This window comes from Macrobrachium rosenbergii, chromosome 32 (assembly GCF_040412425.1).
Source record: "Macrobrachium rosenbergii isolate ZJJX-2024 chromosome 32, ASM4041242v1, whole genome shotgun sequence".
Classification (NCBI taxonomy): domain Eukaryota; kingdom Metazoa; phylum Arthropoda; class Malacostraca; order Decapoda; family Palaemonidae; genus Macrobrachium; species Macrobrachium rosenbergii.
The window spans coordinates 143,612-168,825 of NC_089772.1; the positions used below are offsets into that span (position 1 = coordinate 143,612).

The following is a 25,214-nucleotide window of genomic DNA, read 5'->3' on the forward strand; positions in this document are numbered from 1 at the left end:
GAACCGACATTTTCTTCCGGAATGCGAGGGACGGACCAATGCCGCAGACTTCGTGAGCTCTGGGACGGAGCGTACCGGTGTCGTCTTCTCCAGCAGTAGAATACGCTTTCCTTATTGTCTCAGGAAGCCAGAAAGAGAGATCGTGTTCTTGGACACTTCTTTCTTGGTCGAGCCAGTTCTAATGAAGAGTCGTCGACACTCAGGCCAGAGACGTCGAGTCCTCTTCAGATAGCGCCGCAGCACTCAAACAGGATACAGTAGCATCTCCTCTGGTTCATTACCTACAAAGTCCTCCAGGGAGGGGATCATGAAAGACTCGAACCGTGCGTTAAGGACCAAAGGATTCTGAGTCTTCGCCACAAAATCCGGGACGAAATTGAGCGTAACCGATCCCCATCCCCTCGAGTGTTTAACATCGAAGGAAAGTCTGTGAAGTTCGCCAACTCTCTTTGCCGATGCCAGGGCTAGCAAGAAGACGGTCTTGAGGGTCAGATCCCAGTCTGACGACTCTCGTAAAGTCTTGTACGGTGCACGAGTCAGGCTCCTTAGGACGAGAGTCACATACCACGCAGGGGCCTGAGATCCCTGGCTGGGGAAGGCCTTTCGAAGCTTCACATCAGTAGGGAAATCTCGAAGGAGGAGACATCTACTCCTTACAGCTGCAAGACTAGGCCAAATGCAGCGCAGTAGCCTTTTACAGCTGAAACAGAGAGAAGCTTCTCTCGGCAAAGGAAGACGAGGAAGTCTGTGACCTGCTGAACAGTAGCTCCGACCAGAGAGATACCCCGTCCATGACACCAACCGCAGAAGACCGACCACTTTCCCTGTTATACCGCTGCGGAGGATCATCTGAGGTACCCGGCCATCACCATTGCTGCGTGACGTGGAAAGCCTCTCGCTTGCAGGAGATAGTGGATAACCTACAGCCGTGAAGACACGGACTGCACTGCCTGGTGGTACCGCTCTACGTGGGGTTGACATTGACACAGAAGGTTGGGCCAGGGAGGGATCTCTCTCGGTGCCTCGGAAAGGAGGGCTAGCAGGTTGGGATATCAAACAGCCTGCAGCCATTTGGGTGCCACGAGAATCATTCTGAGATTTGGAGTGATCATCGCCTGGTTGACCACTCTGCAAATCAGACAGAATGGAGGAAAGGCGTAGACGTTAAGGAAGTCCCATGGGTGCTGGACCGCATCCTCCGCAGCGGCCCATGGGTCCAGCATGGCAGAACAGAAGACCTGTAGTTATCTGTTGTGCCAAGTGGGGAACAGATCGATGACTGGCGCTGCCCCACCCCACAGGTCGAACAGCCTTGTTGTGACTTCCGAGTGAAGGGACCATTCAGTTCCGATCACCTGATTCTAGCGGCTCAGCTTGTCTGCCATGACATTCCTCTTGCCTGGAATGTACCTGGCTGACAGCTCTACCAAGTGAGCCACGGCCCACTCGTGCACCTGCATCATCAACTGGTGGAGTGGGAGGGATACTAGACGCCCCCTGCTTGTTGACGTACGCCACTACCGTGGTATTGTCGCTCATCAGTGCCAAGGAGTGTCCCATCACTCGATCCCGGAACTCTTGGAGAGCCAGGAAAGCTGCCTTGAGTTCTAGGATGTTGATGTGAAAGAGCTTGTCATCTCGGTGCCACACTCCCGAAGTCAGCAACTCCTCCAGGTGTGCGCCCCATCCCTTGGTTGATGCATCTCAAAACAGCAGCATGTCCAGAGGGGGGAGTATGCAGGGATACTCCTATCAAGAGGTTCCTGTCGTCCATCCACCATTGAAGGCCCTCTCTCACCTCCTCAGAAAGAGGGACGAGAAAGAACTGGGGGTCTCGGGACTGGAACCAAAACCCCTTTAGTCTCCATTGTAGAGCCTGCAGGTGAAGACGCCCATGAGGTACCAGCTTCTCCAGCAACAACAGGTGACCGATAGCTGTGCTGCCTGCCTGAACTTGCTGATACGAGAGTCCGAGGGAATGACTTTCGCTGCTACTGTGTCTATCAGCATGCCCAGGTACTTTATCCTTTGCTTGGGGGCGAGATCTGACTTCTCAAGGTTCACCATGATCACAAGATCGCAGCAAAGCTTGAGGAGCCGATCCCTGTCCTGCAGCAACTGTGAGCGGGACCTCATCAGGGCCAGCCAGTCATCAAGATACCTCAGTAGACGTATCCCGTGCGAATGGGCCCAAGCTAACACGAGGGAGAAGACTCTCGCGAACACCTGGGGAGTGGTCGAGAGCCCGAAGCAGAGTGCCCTGAATTGGATGACCATCTCCCCAAGGATAAAGCGGAGGTACTTGCGAGAGGACGGATGAATGGGTATTTGGAAATACGGATCCCTCAAGCCCACCATAGGCATGAACTCGTTCTCCCTGATGGAAGCTAGCATGGATCGCGCCATTTCCATCGTGAACCGAGTCTGGCGAACAAATCGGTTCAGGGGAGAGAGGTCTATGACTGGTCTCCATCCAGCTGTGGCTTTCTCTATGAGGGAGACAAGGCTGTAAAAGCCTGGGGACCGGTCCGACACGACTTCCACAGCACCCTTGCTCAGCATGGCTTGCACTTCTTGTTCTAGTGTGGAGTCCTTCGGTGTTCCTTGGACGTAGGTGCAGAGACGGACTGGAGTGTTGGTGAGGGGTGGCCGAGACTCGAAGGGTAGTAGATATCCCTCCCAAAGGAAATCCACTATCCAGGTCTCACCTCAGTATGGCTGCCATGTTGCCCACTGGCTCAACAGGCACCCCCCACCTTCGGCAGCAGTTGGGGGGGGGGATGCCACCCCTAGCATTTCTCCTTCTTCTTCTTCCCCTTGTCCCTTAACCAGATTGGAAAGCAAGCTGAAAGGGGCAGGAAGACCCACCCTTTCCAGAGGAAGAAGAAGGTTGGGTGTTCCCACGGGATCCCTTCAAAGACTAGGGCTTCTTAGGGGTCGAGGAAGTGTTAGCCTGACCTGAGGTCTTGGCCACTGCCTGGTGAACAAGCCAGTCACTGTCATCAACCAGACACTTGTCCACCACAGCATCCACCAACTCTCGAGGGAAGAGAGAGGTAGACCCCAGCAACAGTCCGTTCCGCAGGGTCATTGCCGACTCGGACCCCCACGGACTTGGAGAAGCAAGAAAGAACGGTGTCCCTTTGCTTCAGGACCAGGTTAGACCACAGATTTGCTGTCTGGTGGGTGAGGTAGGAGATGGCTCTACCTCGATAGTGCCTGAGGAAGCAGCCACCTTGGATACTGTGAAGGACCACAGATCCAGCCAAGAGACTGCCTGGAAGGCCGCCATGGCAGTGGCTTCCAGGTTGCGGCTTCTTGCTGTGAGAGGGAGATACTCTCTGCAGTAAGTTGCTGCAACGTGAGCCCCGGATCTAGGCAAACCAGGTCCGGGTCAACCTGCTTAGGCAGCAATGCCCTCTCTGACGGTGCGTAGAAACGCTTCTGGCAAGGCAGAGGAGGGGGAAGAAGTTTGTCCGAGGGGTTCGATCAGAGAGAATTGTCCTGCCTAGACACAAGACCATTCACCTGATTGAGTACCCCCTCGGTAAGCGTGGACCACGGCAGCTCCACCGAAGCCTTGGGTTCCTTCTTGGGCCCCCAGTAGGATTTGAGGCATGACGGACGATCCACAGACGAGGCCGTGGTCCCTTCCCCGAGGTCGTTGTGCTGACAAATCAGCGAAGTTACCTTGGCAAAAGTCCTCTGAATCTTGGGGGTGTCGGCATCCTGGGGAAGAGGACCCTCGAGTCCTTCCAGAGTGCGGTCCTCCCGATATACTCTCCCTGCAGGAGGGAGAACCTCAGCAGACCCGTGGTCCTTACTGCACCACGCGTGCGTAAGACATGGTCAAACCGAGGACCGAGCCAGGCACATACGGCCCTGAGGTATAACTCTGGGGAGACAACTGGCCAAAGTTCTTCCTGTCCGACTCACGCGCCCCGAGAGAAGCCCAGGAGGTAGAGGGGACAGGCCAGGAGGATCGGGCACTCCCACTGGCCTTGCTGGCAGAACCAACAGGGGCAGCGGGCCAGGAGCAGTCACCAACCCACAGTGGTGATGGCAGCCTGGGTCGAGGAGAGCGCTTTCGCCTGGGTGAAGCAGTCTCACGAGGAGAGCAGAGCAGCTCGCGCGTGTCGAGCTGCGCGCTCGCCTCCCCCGAGCCAGTCTGGCTGCACAGACGTGGCCGGGGACTGGGAGGAGTCGAGCGGCTGGCTGGCTGGCACGAACTTGCGCTGTCCTCTTGACGCGCCCCAGTCCTCTTCAAGGCCGAAACTTCTCGGGAAGACTGAGCAGGGGACCTCTTCTCTGCTTCTCCAGGTGTCCGGACCCGAGGGACCGGTGCACCTTCCTGGGAACCTGGCTTGGTACTAGAAGAACTATCACCAAGAAGAATCGAGGCACCTGCATGCCCGGACTATTTCTCTTGCCCCATGCCCGAGTTTGTACGGAGAGAGGCTTTTCTCATACCAGACTGGGGTACTCCAGGTTTCATAAGAAACCCAGGTACTCTGAGCGACTCGCGAGCAAGTGTCCGACGCGGACCCGCTGGCCTTAGAAGCAGGCTTCTTCAGGGTAGCAGGGGGAGTGCGAACCGTGGTCTGCACACCCTTTGCTCCCGATACGACTGACCCGGGGGTCAGCGCAGCAGTTCCCTGATCTGTGGATTGGGAAGAGCCAGCGAGAGATCCCACTGCCTTCCCTGTGGAAGGAGGTAGTCCGTTAGAGGTCTCGGTGCGAGACTTCTTTGGGGGGGGAGGCAGGCTTCTTCTCCCTTGGCTGGGGAGCCTCAGAAGGAAAAGAGGAAGAAGAGGCAGCAGATGAGGACGACGCCGATGAAGATGAAGACGAAGACCAAGACGACACACCTTCCTCAATCTCTTCTTCGACTTCTTCGCCATCTTCCTCAGGATCATAGTCAAGTCCCCAACCCACGAAGGAGCAGCAGAAGGCACGGGAGCAACCAGGGGGGGCCCACGGAAGCAGATGTAACCGGGGGGGTCCACAGAAGCAAGAGCAATCAGGGGGGCCACAGCAGTAAGTGCAACCGGGTAGCAGAGATGGTGCTCAGGCCACCGTAGTCAACAAGAGTGGGTCAGCAACAGGAGCAGGCATAGTCATATTGTAGTAGACTAAGTTTGGGTTTGTATGATGAAAGACGTTTGAATGAATTAATTGTTCCGTTTTGTTTGTTGCGGCGTTTTTTAAATTTTTGTTTGATTTTTTGTTTTCTTATTAAGTTTATTGTGTGTGTATATGTTGTTTATGAATGTGTTGTTGGTGTTTGACTGTTTAATTAATCATTGTTTTTACTTTTTTTTACTTGCAGTTTACCCCCAATGAGGTGTTAGCTTGAACGAGTGTGTAAAAATAGGAGCAGCTCCCCTCCACCTGAACTGTGTTTGTAATGCCCTGGATAAGAATGATCCTTCAGTTTTGAGGGTCCAGAAACCTTCAAGTGTAAGGTGGCAATATAAACTGCAATTGGCTTGGAGGCAAAGTGTCATTTCAGTTGTTAAGGAGCCAGGGGCCCTGTGAGCATAAGGAGTAGGTGCTGGGGTGACCTGGTTTACAGTGTGGGAGAACTTCTCCGAACAGTGGAAAAGTTAGACGGATATAAGTTAATTGGTCCCTCATACATTGCTGTTGACTTGGGTCATAAACAGTCTGCTAAACTCATGGCTCAATCGATGGTTGTGTACTTTCCCATAAAAGTATTTGCTCTTGTGATTGGAGATTATCAGAACATGTGAAAAACATTGGAAAGCAAGAGTATGTGACAGATATTTTGAACCAGAAGTGTTTGAGATTGTATATTGGTCATGATTACTAAAATGAAGTTTTCATAATAAAACTAATATTGTAATACCTACCTGAACACCTGAATTAGCCCTGGTCACCCACCACCCCGAACTACATCCCCATAGCTTTTACCCACTAAGTGGGTAATAAACTGTCAGCGTTACCAACGCTTACAAAAAAATCTTGTCACATGAGTTACCTGAAGTACCATTGGCAACACTGCTGCAAGTCCCAGCCGCGCGAGGCCGGGTTCCCCAATTGCTTATTCACTAATCAAATTGAAGTGGGGAGGAGGGGGGGGGAATCATTCAGGTGTTCAGGTGGGTATTACAATATTAGTTTTATTATGAAAACTTCATATTGCAATCCACTCCCTGAACACCTGAATTAGCCCGATTAACAAAATTTTATGGAGGTGGGATCAATCTAGTTTCAGCCCGACTTACCAAACGGGACAGCAGGAACTCATTATTCACCTACTTTGCCTATATGCAAGTATCCTCACCTGGTTATCCACTTGGCAGAGAGGATGCCTGAAGAGAGAGAGTACCCTCGACGTCAGTCTCGGGTCTCGGCACTGTCTGAGTCGAGCTACCTCTGATGGTCTTCAAACCTCCTCATGGATAGAGGGTAGCAAAACTAACCTACCATGTGGCTAATCAAAGCCTCTCATGCGTAGCAGAGAACGACAATCTGCCACATGGCTAATCAAAGCACTTTCATGTATGGAGGGGTACGACGAACCTCCCATGTGGCTATTGTAGCCTCGCATGTATGGAGGAAAAGTTGAATGTGCAGTCTCTTCGGTCTACACAGTATGATGCGCCGACACCTGTACGGAAGAGGGGGGGGGGTTGAAGAAAATACTATAAATCTGGCTCATTCTATTTACATCATGCTAATATCCTACCTAATGTTTCCCTTATAGCTCCCGATCAATTAAGAATTCCCGATTCCTAGCCTATCTTGAAAACCTAACTTCCCCCCCACCCTGATCTTATCTTACCTACAATATTGTGTTGGCTGCCACAAAAGAACTGAGCGAGTAACCCTTCTCCGACGAAAATTGGATGTCTCTGAGGTACAGTGGTACCTCGGTCTTCGACCGTACCGAAACTCGACAAAATCGGATTCCGACACGAAATGCCGAGAAAAGTTTGCGCCGGTTCCCGAACAAAAACCGGAATCCGACCCGACGCCCGACGCGATCCGACCCGTCGGCGAAACATATGATGTTTGTAAACAAAGTGTTTTAGTAACGCCGCCGCTAGTTGGCGTTGTTGGTGGTGGCGTTCTTCCACGCACATTTAAAAGCACTTAAAGCCCACTCACGCTGCGCTGCTGTTTGAAACAAGAAGTGCAGGCTTGTACAGGTGAATTTTTTTGTCTCCTGCAAAATTCTACATTCTCTCGGAATCATGGGTCCCAAGCCAGCCACAGCTGATAAGCAGAAGAGGAAGACTGTGAGGACTACTATTGAACTGAAGAAGGAGGTAAATGAAAAGTATGAAAGGGGCATTCGTGTGACTGATTTAGCGTTGGAGTATAGGTTACCCAGGTCCACCATCAGCACATTTTAAAGAACAAAGAAGCCATTAAGAGTGCTAGTGTTGCTAAGGGGTTACGAGTTTGACGAAGCAGAGGCCCCCGTAATAGAGGAAATTGAGAAACTATTATTAGTTTGGGTCAATGAAAAACAGCTTATGGGATAGCGTATCCGAGGCCATGATTTGTGCGAAGGCTAAAAGTTTGCACACTGACTTGATAAAAAGTACACCAGGTTCGAGTACCGATCATGAGTTTATGGCCAGTCGTGGATGGTTTGATAGGTTTAAGAAAAGAAGTGGCATCCTCAGTGTTGTTAGGCATGGGAGGCAGCGAGTGCTGATAAGAAAGCTGCAGAAAAGTACGTGACTGAATTCCAGCAGTACGTGGATGAGAATGGTTTCGTATCAAACCAAGTGTTCAATTGTGATGAGACAGGCCTCTTTTGGAAGAAAATGCCAAAGAGGACCTATATTACAAAAGAGGAGAAGAAATTGCCTGGCCATAAACCCATGAAGGATAGGTTAACTCTACTGTTGTGTGCAAACGCTAGTGGGGACCTTAAGATCAAGCCTCTGCTAGTGTATCACTCCGAAACCCCAGAGTTTTTAAGAAACATAAAGTTCTTAAAAATAAGCTGAATGTAATGTGGAAATCAAATGCTAAGGCCTGGGTAACTAGGCAAATCTTTCGAGTGGGTTTCTGAAGTGTGTGCCCCAACTATCAAGGAATACCTCGAAGAGAAAGGTTTGCCACTGAAAGCACTCCTCGTCATGGACAATGCCCCTGCCCACCCCGACATGGAATATGAGCTGGCTGACGAGTTCAGCTGGCTTAAGGTCACGTTTTTGCCACCCAGAACTACCTCACTACTCCAGCCCATGGACCAGCAGATCATTGCAAACTTCAAAAAGCTGTACACCAAGGCACTCTTCCAAAGGTGTTTTGAAGTCACCAATGAAACCAGCCTAACACTTACTGAATTTTGGAAGGAACATTTCCACATCCTCAGTTGTGTTAGGCTGATAAATAAAGCATGGGCCGAAGTTTCTAAGAGGACCCTTACAGCAGGCTGGAGAAACCTTTGGCCTGATGGGGCTCCTCTTAGGGACTTCCAGGGTTTTGATTCCCCAAGTCAGCTTGGAGATGACCCTGAAGCTGAACCCCTTCCTCTGCCTGACGCTGATGTTGAGGAAATTGTTTCTGTGGCCAAGTCCATGGGCTTGGAGGTGAGTTCTGATGATGTAGAGGAGCTGGTGGCAGAACACAACACGGAACTGACAACAGAGGAACTCCAGGAACTTCACAAGGAGCAGCAGAAGGTTTTGGCTGAGGAGGTGTCTGAAGAGGAGGAGAGCAAGGAGGTGCCTACTACAGGCACTAAAGAAATCAAGGAGATGCTGATGCACTGGGAGAAATTCCAGGAATTCTTGAGAAGCATCACCATGACAAGGCTGTAGTGAACCGGGCTATTGACTATGTTGACGACAACTTAGTCAATGTGTACAGGAAACACCTGAAAAAACGTCAACAGCAGACGACCCTGTACAGGTTTTTTTCTAAAGAAGAAAACCAGCCCGGTCCCAGTGCCAAAAAACAGAGAAAAGAGGAATCTCCTGAAGAGCAGCAATCAGACTGTATGGAAGGAGATTCCCCTTCCAACCAGTGATGCTCTCTCCATACCTCCTCTCCACATCCATCTCCACAGATCCAGATCCTCATCAATGCCAAGGTATGGGCCCTACTGTCGTGGTTAAAAACTTTTATTAGTGTTTATAAATGACCTAGAGATACAGTACAGTGAATATTTATTCATGCAAGTTAAAGCAATGAAAGGTGCCATAAATACAGTACACATTGAGTTACTAACAGTACATTTCAATTTGTGTTTAATCCACAGGTTACTGTACAGTACTGCACTCCATTGAATGAATCTCCCAAAGCCGTTGAGTCTGGGCTGTTCATCTGAGCTGTTCATGAGTGTCAAGGTATGGGCCATGCCGTATTAGTTGTTAAAACCTTTTTAATGTTTATAAATGACCTAAAGATGCTTGGAAGATTAAGGCTTTTGTGTATTATTACAGCTCATAACAGGAAATGATGTTTCTACATGTTATTTTGTGTTTAATCCACAGATTACTGTGCAGTAATTGAGTGAAGTTCCTGGAGGAGTTCAGTTCTTGTGTGGGGGGGCAACTGTTCATATTCATCAACGTCAAGGTACAGTATGGATAAAGCTGTAGCCTACTGGTTGTGAAAAAGTTTTTGTGATTATAAGTGACCTGGAAATGCTTGTGCATACAGTAAGATTAAGGATTCTTTTGTAAATTAGCCTACAGCTCAAACCATTTCTACATTTGATTTTGTGTTTATTCCACAGGTTTACCCTTCGTTGCGTGCAAGTCCTGGGGAGGAGCAGCTGTGTAACAGAGTGTACAGTACAGTAAATTTAAGAGTAGCAGTAGAACGTGTACAGTAAATAGTGTACAGTAATTTCAATTTAGGTGTAGCATTAGAACGTGTACAGTACATTTCAATTTAGGTGTAAGGTGTACAGTCCATAGTCAGTAACAACGTGCGTACAGTATTAAGTAGTGTTAAGTATACAGTAGTATTAAGTCATATGTTTGTGCTAGTATTAAGGATTCCTTTTGTAGACTAGTTTTAGTAATCATTAAGTACATACAGTGCAATAATAAAATGAAAAATGAGTTAATTTCTGGTTTTCTTGTTTATCCCTTTAACATTGCATAGTAACGGGTACTGACGGGTCTAAGGCCTCTTAAGGTTTACTTCCTCTCTCCCTCAAAACTCCATTTTTTTACCCGTTTAATATTGCATAATAAGAATGTCGGGTACACGGAGGTGGTAGGCCTCTTTAAGATTTCTACTACGGTACATAGAGAAAAATAAAGCATCGGAGGTTGTCCACTGCTGCCAGGTGTATGATGAAGCAAAACATTGCTGGCTGTACGTACAGTGCTGTACATTCAGACATTTGGATACACATACTGTACATATGTAACAATAATTGATGACGAAAATTTAGTACATACAGTATGGTATTACGTACATACACTAATTTGGAAACAAGTGTAACTGCAGCGTACATAGGCTACAGTCTCATGTTGGTTTTATTTTTTTTTTTTTTTAGACAGGCGCACGTTTGCATTTCTGTAGCGAATGCAGTGTTTACATGTGCTGTCCGTTAGTGAATGCCGTCAGATTCTCGGTAAAGAAGGGGTTAGCCTGAGGTTAACTCAGAGATTCTGCTTACATACAAGGAACAGTCTCACGCTCGATTTTTTTTTTTTAGACAGAGGCGCACTTGTGCATTTCTGTAGCGAATGCAATGTTTACGTGTGCTGTCCGTTAGTGAATGCCGTAAGATTCTCGGTAAAGAAGGGTTAGCCTAAGGTTAACTCGGGATTCTGCTTACAAGGATATTTTATTGAAAAATACTTGTTAGGGTATCATAACATTTATTGAAAGATGTTTTGCAGTGATTTTATACATTACAGTAGACTCTGAATGGAATTTACCATAAATTAATACAATCCTGAACGTGGTGTTTATGTAATTACAGTAGTACCGCGATACGCCACCAGGGCGGCGCCCTGGTTTGTTTACATTCACGCTTGCCACAAGCTGCCGATGCCGACGTAACTTAAGACTTTTTCTTAATTTTTATAACAGACTCTACAGTACATTCGGCTTATTTTTAATATTATATTATTAATTTAATGTAATGACCAGGCTTGTTTTTCATTGTATTTATCATTAACAACAGTTTTTGTGCGTACCCGTTACAGTACAGTACTGTACATTCTGGAGTGCATATGGGCTGCCTAGCCTAGCCTGCAGCGCTCGGTCTACCACTGGTAGGCCAATTTTTTGATACAGAGTGCATTTAAAACTGTAAGAAGACTTTTAATAAGGTAAGTTATTTAACTCTGAACTTATTTAATTGTAATGTGTGTAGTGTTTTGTATAAAAGACAAGGTTGGAGTAGTGACTGGTGGTCAGGAACGGATTAATCCATTTTCAGTTATTTCTTATGGTCGAAATTGATTCGGAATTCGACAAAATCGAATCTCGACATTCCTTCTAGAACGGATTAGCGTCGGAAACCGAGGTACCACTGTAAAAGGTTGTAAAGACCGACACTGATTTCCAAGTGGCCACTTCTAGGATTGCCGACACTGAATAATTCTTAAGGAAGGACGACGATGTCGCCATTCCTCTGATGCTATGTGCTTTCAGACGGGCAGACAAAGTTGAAGGTTCCGAAGAAGAAGAAGAGTCCTCCGACGCTTGTTGAATAACTTCCCGAAGAAAGAAACTGATTGCGTTCTTAGAGGTCGAAGGTGAAGGGCATTTAGGAGAGACGAATAACGTTCTTGGGCGAGGCAAAAAGTTTCTCGGTCCGAGACAGATAGACTTTTAAAGCCCTCACTGGGCATAACAACATTTCGGCAGCGTCGCCACCTACAAAGTCTTCTAAGGATGTGACTTTGAATGTTCTAGGTAACGGATTCATTTCCGATTCTGACTCTGCCACGAATTCCGGTAAATACGAAAGAAAAATATCATTTCCCGAGAAGGAGACTGTCCTGGATATCGCCCGAATTTCTCCGACCCTCTTGGCCATAGCCAACGCAATTAGAAAAAGCACTTTTTTAGTTAATTGCCTTAGGGGCAAAGACTCTCAAGGTTCGAAGGCTGCCGATTTTAGGAAACTCAATACAACCGCTAAATCCCACGAGGGGGCCCGAAGCAGAAGAATTGGGCGCTCTATTTTAAAAGACGTCAACAGGTCATGGAGAATCTTACTGGATGAAAGTTCCGGCAGATGAAAACGGAACGTACTGCTTAGCACTGACCTGTACCCAGCAATTGTTGAGAAGGAAAGTTTATTGTCTCTCCTTAAAAATAGCAAGAAGTCTGCTACTTTCGCAACCGTTGGGCGCAAAATACAATGTCCTTGTTTCCGGCACCATACGCGATACATTGCCCACATTGCTTAGTATAACTCCCTGGTTGAATTCCTTAGGCAGAGAGACAGTTGCCTAGCCACTGCTTTAGAGAGTCCCGCATGACGGGCCGCTCGCTGGATAGTCTCCACGCAGCTAGCTTCAGCACGCGGAGGTTCCAGTGGAAGTGATGGAAGTGCGGTTGTTTGGGTAAATCTCTTCTCTCTGGGAGGAATACCGGAACTTCTGCTAACAGGTCCAGGAGGTCCGGAAACCAAGGTCTCTGGGGCCAGAACGGGCAGATCAGCGTCATCTGAGTGTTTTTGCAGATTCTGAGTTTTGCTAACACTTCCTGCATCATCCCAAAAGGAGGAAAAGCATAGACCTGTAAATTGTCCCATGAGTGCAGCACTGCGTCTGTCCCGCAGGACGTCGGGTCGGCTACCGAGAAGAAATAAACTGGAAGGCGATGGTTCATCCTGGTGGCGAAAAGATCTACCGTCGCTGGCCATTTCTTGAGCAGCAGTTGCACCTCGTCCTGCACTAATGTCCATTCCCCTCCGAGAATTTCCTGAGATCAACTCAGAGCGTCCGCCAAGACGTTGAGCTTTCCAGACACGAACTGGGGAATGAGCGAAACTGTGTGTTCTTCGCAGCAACGGAGAACTCTCTGTGCTACATCATTCAACACCCGTGATCTCGTTCCCCCCTCCTTTTTGAGATAAGATACTGCTGTAACATTGTCGCAGAACAACGCTCCGGTCTTGTTGTTTACTTATTCTGCATACTCCTCCCGATCCAGATCCCTCCAAAGGCCCTGGGCCTGAGATTCCTCCAAGGTTGCACCCCAACCCTGATCCGAGGCATCTGTGTACAGATGTACGTCTGGAAGGGGGGAGTCCAATCTTACGCCGGTGGTCAGATGATGTTCTTCTGACCACCACCGAAGATCCTTCAGGCAAGAATTGTCCCAGACTATTAACGCGTTTTCTTCCCGAAAGTCCCGGCGATTCCTGAGACACCTCTGCAGAGAACGCATCCGGAGACGAGACCCTGGAACAAGAAGGGATAGGGAGGCCATCCGGCCCAGCAGGCTTTTCCATAAGCTCACAGGTTGCACTTTGCTTGACAAGAAAGTTTCCAGTTGGCTTAAAATTGCTAGAATTCACTCCTCTGTCGGGAAAGCCCTCAAAAGACGCGTCTGAATCGTCATTCCCAGGTACGTCTTTACTTGAGCTGGAAAAGGAGAACTCTTGTCTAAATCAATTCTTATGCTTAACTCCTGGCATAAGTTCAATAGAAAATCCCTCGCCTGCAGAGCCTCGTCTTTCGACGAAGCTTGAATCAACCAGTCGTCGAGGTATCTTCTCATTTGGAAGCCCCGACGATGCATGATGTCCGAGACAGGAGACATCACCCTCGTGAATACCTGAGGTGCTGTGGTCAGACCTAAGCAGAGGACTTTGAACTGGAATGTTCTAGTTGGACCCGAGAAACGAAGGAACTTCCGAGATTCCTGATGAATTGGAATCTGGAGATAAGCATCCTTGAGGTCCACTGAAATCATCCAATCTTCCCTCCGAACCGACCACAGCACCGACTGGGAAGTTTCCGTATGAAACTTCATTGAGGTTACAAACTTGTTGAGACCTGAGAGGTCTATGATAGGTCTCCAAGATCCTCCTGCTTTGGGGGCCACGAAGATCTGGCTGTAGAACCCTGGAGAAGGAGGAGCGGGCTCTAAGGCTCCCTTCTCTAAGAGGGCTTGGACCTCTGCCGCAAAAGCTAATTCCCTGATGGAAGAAGGGGAGTAACTGGGAAGATGTACTGGTGTGTTGAATAGCGGAGGACGAGAGTAAAAAGGGACTCTGTAACCCCTCCTCAAGACCTCCACTACCCAACTCTCCAAGCCCCAATCCTGCCAGATGTCCCAGAATAGGGCAAGGCAACCTCCTACTGGTGCAAGCGAGGGGAATGTCTCCTATCTCCGAAAAACCTTCTTACGACTGGAAGGTTTCGGATCCGGGACAGAACTAGAAGGTTTGGCAACAACCGTACTCTTTTAGGAGACCCTCCCGGCGACTTACAGCGAGAGCGCTTCGAAGGAGAGGACATTCTAGCCCCCTTTGGAGATCTAGCAGTCTACGCTGCAACCCTGATCATTGCCTGTTGTGACACCATAGCCGATGTAGACGAAACGAAGTTGATCATAGCCGACACGTCTTCGTCTCTGCTGCTGAGCGTCAACGGAGCCCTCAGCATTGCCCTCTTGTGGATGTCCGGAAAATGAGGTGGCAGATGATTGAGGTAGAAGTCCCTCCTCTTCTTCCCTAAAAGGTGGTGCATCCTGCGGAGACGTTAGCCTGGTGTGCAAGCCCCATGGACACTGACGTGATGAGGTTGTCGAAGAGTTTGGGGTCAGATGGAGAATAACCGAGGAATCCCATCAGACCAGATAACATCCACATAGTATGAAAGTGATTGCGGAAGGTGTCTTCTAATATACTGGCTTCCCTGGCCGAGATAGATACGAGACGGTTCGATGATGGAACCCGAGATAGGAGTGCCTCTACCAATTCGTTCAGCGGCACCCTAACACCCGCAGAAGGGTTACCCACGACCCTATAGAAGCCCTTCCGAATAGGAAGCAAAGCTGAATCCTGTTTACCCGATCCCACTACTACTGCTAACCTATTGTCAGCCTCTCTCAAAGCCTGCTCGACCCTGCCAAACCAGACCAGATTCTTTGGTGACTGTGTTACCACCGGCTTAGTTGCATAAAGCGACTCGAACATCGCTTGGTCTTGCTGCATCGGCTCCTCCTGAGCCTTAAACTGCGGATACAGCGATTGGATAAAGTCCAACATCCGTCTATATTCAGACTCACTGGCCAAAGGAAGACTAGCCTCCGGTATCTGATCCTCTTCTTCGCAGGAACAGTCTTTGTCGAATTAGTCTGAGTGAGCCGAAACCGGAAATGAGACAGACTGACCCCTAACAAACGTAGTATCTGATGATGCGGAACCTAACACCCCTGGGTGCACAATACGGACACCCGACGAATCGTTCCCAAAATCCCTGGGGTTTGTCAAAATAGGTTGCGCAAAACCCGCACTCGCTAAAGATGATGACAGAACACCTGGGTCAGTCACGCCTGGGCGGACAACGCCCACTCCTGAGAGTGGAAAGACCTCAACACCAGCACCACGCAAACCAGGATGTAGTAGGGTCGCAGGAGACTGGGGATCCGGAACAGAAGGCTCCGTGCCTAGAGAAGACGAGGTAAAGGGTCCCTGATTACCCGAAATCAAACCAGAAACTACAAGGCCCGCCTTAACTGGAAGGACAGAAGAAACTGTTGGAAAATTTGAAAAGGGAGGAACCAAAGGAGGAAGGAAAGAAGAAGCCACACTTGGAGCTACTACCGGAGCTCCCGTCGACGATGTTGGGCAAGTAGAGGAAAGTTCCCATTGGTCCCGAACTCGAAAGGTTTTCGAAGGGAAGATTATGAGGTACCGAACCCGAAGGTAATGCAGAAGACGAAACACCAGACATGTTAGGTACCGGGGGAATTGCGGAAACTATCGGAACTGCAGGATAAAGGGCTGCGGCAGGCGCACCGCAAACTGCCGCAGAAACAATATTGGAAGCCTGCGATGGTACGGGATTTGCCATAGAAGGCACGGAAGACAAACCCACTAGCGGCATAGATGCCGGATGAGCTACTGAAACACCCGGAATGTTCCCCGAAAGGTGGCTAGAAAGAGAAGGCTGAGAAAGAGTAGCAGAAGAGGGTTTGGAAGCCTTAGAGGATAGGGAGAAATCTGAGGTTACAGATGAGGCCATAGATTCTAGAGAAAGAAAATATACAGATTCCTGTCCTCTCTGATAATCCTGCAATACATCATTCGTGAATTCTAGGAAATTCTTTATTACATGATCATGGATATTCAAAAAACCTAAATTGAAACACTGTCTTACCAATGACCTATACCCTTTAGAAAGCCCAAGTAAATTAGCATTATATTCTGCTACATTTAATGTCCTATCAAATGGATTGTCGACAGCCAAGGAGAATCTATCCCTCGAAGGAAAAGGAACTCTAGGAGAGGAAGGGAAATCCTCCGACCTTCCCGAGCCTGGAAGACTTACTACTGCGTCTGCATTTTCCTCAACCAATTTAGCAACATTTTGTTGCAAGGAGACTGCAGCCAGAAAAAGGACCGCTGTTGGATCTAAAAGAGATTCCGGAGCCTTGGTTACACCTGATCCCGAAAAAGGCTGCACCTTCAACTTTTCCCCTGCACTCTTTCATACCTCACTATCCCTATCCGTCTGTGTCAAACCTAAATCTAGATTCACCTCTGGACTTACATTATCTGAAGAAAGGGGGAACTCTGCTGCTAAAACTGCCTGCTCCACGCCGGGGGGGCCAGCAGATCCTACCTTCAAGGTTTGCGGTTCTCCATGACCCCCGGCACCCATTAGGGCTGGTTCTGGAACAGGCAGGGGAGCTGAAAAAGAACGTGAGTTTCTGTGTCCCTATTGTCTATATTCTGTTCTTTAAATTCTGATAATTTAGTCATAAAGCTAGCAAATAAATTTGTCGTACTAGCTGATAATTTATCTTCTAATTTCCTGAATAACTCCGTTTCTATAGCCTCTTTATCTAAATTCTGAGTATCTGCAGCTGGTTCCCTACGTTTGCTCTTAGACGCTAAAGACTTTCCATGCTTAACATAATCTTCCATCTGCTCCCTTGACCATGATTTACATTCGTCACACCTCAGTGTTAAGCTACATTGTACCTTCCTACAAGCTATACAAACTGAATGTCTGTTGTGTTTGAGGGTACTCATCCTCCGTTTGCAAGCTGTGCACAATCGGTGAGTTGCAGCGTCTCCAGCCGTTGCGGTGTCGGTTGCCGACGTTGTAGTTGAAGTTGCAGCCATTGTGCTATCCAAGGAAGGCGTCTTCTCATCTAATTTATCCATCGCGAATCCAAAAACAAACCAGAGTCAGACGGGAGAGAAAAATCCAAAGCCAAGCAACCGAACAATCCAGGAGAAAGAGTGAAAATTCCGGTCCAAGTCGTAATCCAAAATCAAAAAGGTCAGTATATGGGGGTCGGGCTAACCAAAAATTCGCCTGAAGCAGGAAACATCCATGCAGCAAGGCCAACGAAAAGCAATTGGGGAACGCGGCCTCGCGCGGCTGGGACTTGCAGCAGTGTTGCCAATGGTGCTTCAGGGAACTCGTCTTGACAAGATCTCCTGTACGCGTTGGTAACGCTGAGGGTAATACTTCCATTAGGTAACTGGAAAAAGGGTCTGTAGCAAATCAACAAATGTCCATTTCACATACCTTACAATGCTGGGTAAGCCAATCAACTTACAATTATATGTCACACTTGTTAGCATCATAGGCTATAATGAAGGTAGTAAATCTGCCTGAACATCTGTCTTTCAGGAAACACCAACAATGCTTCCTGAAAGAATGCAATAAACCACAAAGTATCATGCGTGTAGACATGAAATAAAGTATGTGTAAAACTTGTTTTGGTAATTCTATATAGTAGCTCCGCGCCTGTTTTTACCTCGGAAACTGGCTTTTTCTCCACTTTTACGGCTCCTGATAACGGAGGTGAGTTTGTTTGTTGGCGGCCAAGTGTCAATCACCCCCTAACTCTGTCCAACAGTAAAGGGGGACTGTGGGAGTTCAGGGTTCTGGGTGGGGGAAAACAGAGAAGTGGAGCCGACAAAATAAAAACTTCACCAACTTTACCAGAAGCTGTAAAAGTGGAGAAAAAACCAGTTTCCAAGGTAAAAACAAGAGCGGGAAGGGACTGAAGAGCTGGCTGGAAGGAGCAACCTGGTAGGAAAAAAACAATTTGCAGATAAAAGAAATGAACACCAACAGAACTAACTGGCCTTACCGTAGGGTCCGGGAGAGTAGACATCAGCCGCTGCCTTTAAAAATGTGTGGAACATGGTGTTGGGGTCGAGGAAATGATTCTTAACAGAGGCTCCAGCCAGGTAGCCTACAAAACTGTACTTCCTCCTGACAGAGCTTGATCAACCGTTCGCAGTTACCTAAGCAGTAGGAAGAAAAGCTACAGTAACAAGACACTGGGGGGGGGTGTGTAGAGTTATGGAGTCAGATGAACGCGACATTGATGGAGGGGATTCAAACACTGTACTGAACAAGAAACGCAAAATCTGTATGTTTTAAGGTGTAGGTTTGGGTAGCAGATAATGGCTGTGGTGGGTCAAGAGGGGTGGGAAGTGGGGTCTTGGCACAATTTGGTGTTGGGGAAGGGTTTGCGTGAGGAACTTGGGGAGGGAAACTTGGGGGTCTTGGCACAATTTGGTGTTGGGGAAGGGTTTGCGTGAGGAACTTGGGGGGGGAGGGGAAACTTACGCAACGGTAACAGGAATGGTTTTGTTGAAAAAGCTTCGCGCTGGTCATGACAGTAAAGTAAAGAAACCATAAATGCTTTTCATAATAAAACTAATATTGTAATACTTACCTGAACACCTGAATTAGCCCTGGTCACCCACCACCCCGAACTACATCCCCATAGCTTTTACCACCAAGTGGGTAATTAACTGTCAGCGTTACCAACGCTTACAGGAAAATCTTGTCACATGAGTTACCTGGAGTACCGTGGCAACACTGTTGCAAGTCCAGGCCGAGTGAGGCCGAAATCCCCAATTGCATTGTTCACTGAACAAATTGAAGTGGGAAGGAGGGGGGGAATCATTCAGGTGTTCAGGTAAGTATTACAATATTAGTTTTATTATGAAAACTTCATATTGCAATGCACTCGCTGAACACCTGAATTAGCCCGATTAACAAAATTTTAAGGAGGTGGGATCAATCTAATTCAGCCCGACCTTCCAACAGGGAAAGCAGGTAACTCATTATTCGCCTACTTTGCATAAATGAATGTAACCTCACCCGGTTATCCCACTCGGCAGGCGAGAATGTTTGTAGAGAGAGTACCCCAGACATCAGTCTCGTGTCTAGATACTGTCTGAGTCAAGCTACCTCTCATGTGGTATTCAAACCTCCTCATGGATAGAGTAGCAAAATAAAAAACCAACCTACCATGTGGCTAATCAAAGCACTCTCATGTATGGAGGGGTATGATGAACCTCCCATGTGGCTAATCAAAACACTCTCATGTATGGAGGGGTACGATGAACCTCCCATGTGGCTAATCAAAGCACTCTCATGTATGGAGGGGTACGAAGAACCTCCCATGTGGCTACTGTAGCCTCTCATGTATGGAGGAGAAGTTGAGTGTGCAGGATCTTCGAGTTCTTCGCTGTCCGTTGCCGCCGATGTCTGCGCAGAAGAAGTTGAAGAAACCAAACCTGTCCACTGGACCTTCCTAACTTCACAGTACTAACGTCAAACTTAATACTCTCACTATGAACCCCGACTAACAGAGAATCCAAAATTCCAAAGTTCCTCAGACTACAATCATTACCTAGAGTTCCTCCCACCCTTAACATTACTACGTAATTATAAGATCGAGTTGGTCGTCGCAAAGGGACCAAGCGAGAAATTCTTCTTCGAAGAAAACTGAACGTCTTTTAGGTAGAAGTCGTGCAAAACGACACCGACTTCCAAGTGGCCGCCTCTAGGAACCTCCGCACTAAGAGAGTATCCCCTTAGCTAAATGAACGCACCCACGATAGAAGGGTTAGCGGCTACACACGAACTAAGAGAATAACTTTCATGTAAAAAGGAGAACGATGCATCTCCCAAGTGACTATTCAGAGCCTACCCATTAGGGAGGGAATGGGGCAGTGTGCTGAGCTGATGACCCTCCGCGCTGCAGGTTGCGGCAAAGGCCGACGAGCGCAGAAGTATCCCAGCGCCGACGAAACAACCTAGGCTAGCCTACGAGAGCACCTCTTTGGACTCTCGTAGGGAAACTATCAAAGACTAGGATATTTAAGACAAGCTAAACTTAAGTTTATGTGATTATACTATCACTGTTGCTTAAGATTCTATCTGGTTAACCTAATAACCGCCGCACTACGTGAATACTACCTTAGCTAAATGAGCGCACCCTAGATAATAGACTTCGCCGTTAAACGTGGACTAAGAGAATAACCCTCCGAGTCTTCGCACTAAGAGAATACCACCTGAGATAATTAACCTCACCCTAGATAGGAGAATTTGCCGCTATACGCGGTGGGGCGAATTGAACGTCTCTTAAGCAAAGGAAGAAAACACAGACGGACTCGCAAGTATATAATGCCACGTCAAATTAAATTGTGTTCAAGGGCATAAAGCTCGCACCACACGACAATCGTGAAGTGTGCCCGCAACTGTGTTTGTGGAGTGAGCGCTTATGAACCAGGAACCAGGAACCCTTTCTCCGAAAGTAACTAATCGCATCCTTGACAGAGGATGGGAAGGATCCGCGGTGAGACAAGAAGTGTACACAGAAGCGGACAGAGTTTCTCAACCTTTGATAATTAGACTAATATTCGCATCGGACATAAAGACATCCCCGCTGATGACGGAACCGAACACTTGCAGATAAAGAACCTTAAACGAACGACTTATCATTTCCTGCCTAGGAAACTTCAAAGTTCGCCCACATTTTATCTGCAGCTAAAGCCAAAAGAAAGAAAAACAACTATCCAGTTATCTTAACATTAGAACTTCCGACAAATCTCACGAGGGAGCCCGAGGGAACGTAAAACATCAAAGAAGATCTTACTACTAGAAATTTTCGGGAAGATGGAAAAATGTACTGCTAAGCGCTGAGCAGTAGCCAGCAATAGTCGAAAATGGAAGAAGCTTGACTTTCCGAAGGAATAAGAGAAAACCAGCTGTTTCGGTTATGGCAGGCCTAAAGATGGAATGACCTTCCTTACGACACAGACTTCCCCTTGCCAAGCTGACCTGGTAAAGCTTACGGGGTGACTTTCTCAAGCTGAAAGAAACACTGTCTAGACTTAGCTTTAGAGTGTCTGGACTGTCTAGCTGTTCGCTCAGCAGTCGCCTGCAACTAGGTTCATCACGCAAGAGTTTGGATGATAATGGTGAAAATGCGGTTGTCTAAAAGATCCTCCACATGAGGAGGAACATCGGAACTTGGCGCATTAGGAATTCCAGAACCAAGGGCGTTAGGGCCAGCAAGGAGCTGAGTCACAGACATCTTGACACTCCTGCAATTCCTGATTACCTGATGAATGAGACTGAATGGCGGAAATCATACACCCCTAAGTTCTAATGATCTTGTTCCCCCTCCGAGTTCTAAGATACGACACGGCAGTTACGATGTCGCAAAGCAGACCCACTACTGTGTTGCGCACTAGGACTGAAAAACACCTGAGGGCTTCCTTTACAGCCCTGAGGTTCCCGAAGATTATGACTCCTCTCATTCACGATCCCCCAGAGGCCCGAAGCCTGGGTCCTCCAAGGTAGCTCCCCAACCTTGATATGAGGCATCTGAGTACAGATGAACATCAGAAAGAGGGGAGACTAAAGACCTTCCGGATGTGACCTGCGCTTCTTCTGACTATCACAGAAGATCCGACAAGCGAGAATCATTCCAGATTATACCTGCATTCTCGATGTGGAAGTCCCAGTGATTCCTAAGACATACCTGAAGAGAAAGCATGCGGAGACACAAGACCTTGAAATTAAAGTGAGAGAGAGAGAGAGAGAGAGAGAGAGAGAGAGAGAGAGAGAGAGAGAGAGAGAGAGAGAGAGAGAGAGACCTCTACTTCAACATTTTGTACCCTCGACGATGCATAATTGCCGACACTGGAGATATGAGTTAGAAGCGACAAATTCGTTATACTGGCCACATCCCCTGAACCCAGAGCAGCCACACTAATCATAGCTTGCTGTGACACTACTGCTGACGACGGCTACACGAAATTGACCATGGAGGAGATGTCCTCCTCCCTAAAAGACTGTTGCAGAGCGCAAAGGCACCCTCGACAGAACCCTCTCCGAATGTCCGGATAGTGAGGCGGAAGTTTTAAAAGAAGTCCCTCCTCTTCAGCCAGAGAACGTTGTACAGTCAGGCGAAATATTAACCTGGTATGCCAGCCCCCCTGACACCGCAGTGATGAGGTGTCAGGCAGTGAGGCCTCTGGATGGCTGCAAAAGGTGTCCTCCAAGATACAAGCCTCCTTAGATGAAACCGAGACCAAACAATTGACGAAGGAACTCGAGAGAGAAGAGCCTCAACAGATAGGTTGAGAGGAACCCTGACACCCGCAGAAGGGTTATTCGCTACCCTGTTAAAAACCCCACCTGAATAGGAAGCAAGGTTGAATCCTGCTTACTCGACCCTACCAAAGCCACTAACCTACGTCTGCCTCCCCTAATGCCTGCCCGACACGGCCAAAGCAGACCAGATTCTTGATGATTGAGCAACTACCGGTTCTGTCCCATATAGCGACTGGAACATCGTTTGATTCGGTTACAGTTTCGTGTGCTGTGGGTTTCGTCTGTCGATTTCCTAGCCGTGACCCACCACCAGGTGGCAGTGGGTACCGGTTAGAGAATCGGCGGATGGATACAACAAGATGGCGACGCAACCTAACCGAACCTAGGACGGCGTGCCCTTACCTGGCCGGGGGGGCTTCGCCCCTGGACCCCCACCAACCTAGGTCGCGATTGAAACCAACGAAACCGACCTAACCTAACATAGGACGGCGTGCCCTTACCTGGCCGGGGGCTTTGCCCCTGGACCCCCCACCAACCTAGGTCGCGATTGAAACCAACGAAAACGACCTAACCTAACATAGGACGGCGTGCCCTTACCTGGCGGGGGCTTTGCCCCTGGACCCCACCAACCTAAGTTGCGATTGAAACCAACGAAACCGACCTAACCTAACATAGAACGGCGTGCCCTTACCTGGCCGGGGGGGGCTTCGCCACCCCCGGACCCCCCCAGAAGGGCCGTGGAATTAGTAAATCTATAACTATTCGAAATAGCGCGTACCTCATTTGAAGTCGGAATCGTCTGAGAAATCCGGAATGGCCGATATCGGTGGCTCCATTCTTCTTCGTTTTGGCGCTGGGACACTGGCTTTCGGCGGGATCTGGACAACTGGAACTGGGGGAACAGGACCTCGTGTAATTGACCAATCCGTTTGGATGGCGGCGTCCCGTGATTGTTGTGATTCAGCGACATTAGACCGCATTTTGGCGGGTGTTGAAACGGCTCTATTCAAGGGATATGCACGTTTAATTAATTCGAGAAAAGCTTTAAAGGGGCAAGGGACATTTGTTAAGTAACGCTTTTTAATGCAATGCATAGAAAAATAAGAATTATACAGGCGGTCCCCGGTTTACGACGGGGGTTCCGTTCTTGCGCCGCGTCGTAACCCGAAAATCGTCGTAAACCGGAAAATCGTCTAAAATCGTCAAAAATCATAAGAAAACCTTACTTTTAATGCTCTGGGTGCATTGAAAACGACGTAAACTGCATTATTATTGAGTTTTACATAAAAAAACCTTCAAATTATGATTATTCTGCCGTTTTGGGGCCAAATTTCTTCCGTCGGATCGGCGATACGCGTCGTATAACCCCGAACATGCGTCGTAAGCGGGAAATAATTTCTGATGAATATATTTGAAAAGCGTCGTAACCTCGGAACGTCGTAAGCCGGAACCGTCGTAAACCGGGGACTGCCTGTACATGGTTTTTACGGTACCGCTTCTAGGCAAAACATTACGTTTCAACACCCGCCATGTGGATTCTATTGCGTTTGTGTGTATGCTTGTATCGTTGGGATCAACAAAATGTAATGTGTGATTGATGTTAAGTTGTCTTTTGAAATGGCGATTTAAAGTGTGGAGTGATTTCCAACAATCTGAAATTACCGTTGATTCTGGGTGTATGTTTTCAATTAAAATTGGAAGTAATGTTTCTGCGGATCGGTCTGGTACAACTTGAAAGAATGTGTCTTTTGTTTCGCGGTCAATCCCGCCGAGAACCCAACAACCTTCGACGCGTCTGCCTTTATTGAATTTCCTCTTTCCAAATTTGGATTCGTCAATTTCCACGATGTGTCCTGGCCCCCCGATTTTCCGGTCGTCCTGAATCAAAATATCGATACAAACTTCCCGGCAGAAATTAAACCGGTCTACTGAGGTATTGGGAGACCCAATATCCAAAGTCATCCGGACATACTTCTGGGGACGTTCATGGATCCAGCTGTGAATCAGCACCAAAATGCTCTCGAAAGAAAGGTGGGAACCCGAAAAGAATGAGCCAGTCCGGATGGATGTTATTTTCCGACAACGTTGGAGGTCACGTCGCCAAATGAAGCTTTGGCCATGCTTGATCAGGACGACGGTGCCTTCGTCACACTTTCCACAAGTCCCGCTGAAATCGCCAAGTGGGCCACTTTCCATTGAAGTAAACGAGCAACGAACGCTCTTCGTGGCACAAAACGCCTCAGTCCATGAGGGTCACTGGATTCTTCGATGCAAATTCCATGTGGGTAGGGTACGACACGGACGACACGGAAGACACGAAAGTAGCAGCCATGTTTGCAACGCTTGAACCCGGAAGAGACCGAGGAAGGTCGCGGGGCAAGGTAGGTCTCGGGGCATGTCGGGTCGGGTCGGTAGGACTCGGGGCATGTCGGGTCGGGTCGGTAGGACTCGGGGCATGTCGGGTCGGGTCGGTAGGACTCGGGGCATGTCGGGTCGGGTCGGTAGGGACTCGGGGGCATGTCGGGTCGGGTCGGTAGGACTCGGGGCATGTCGGGTCGGGTCGGTAGGACTCGGGGCATGTCGGGTCGGGTCGGTAGGACTCGGGGCATGTCGGGTCGGGTCGGTAGGACTCGGGGCATGTCGGGTCGGGTCGGTAGGACTGGTCCGACCGAGCCGGAGGATTGT

General features: G+C 48.4%; 1 protein-coding gene across 2 annotated transcripts in view; it reads right to left on the bottom strand.

Annotated features, from left to right (window-relative positions):
• LOC136855596 (oocyte zinc finger protein XlCOF6-like) overlaps nt 1-25,214 on the bottom strand; it is a 39,133-nt gene that overhangs the window by 11,191 nt on the left and 2,728 nt on the right. Inside the window, exon 2 of one of the 2 annotated variants that reach the window (XM_067132690.1) lies at nt 18,256-18,412. The exons of the other annotated variant lie outside the window; for it this stretch is intronic. The gene's annotated coding sequence lies outside the window, so the exon portion shown is untranslated. The remainder of the gene's footprint in view (nt 1-18,255; nt 18,413-25,214) is intronic. 2 annotated transcript variants of the gene reach the window in all.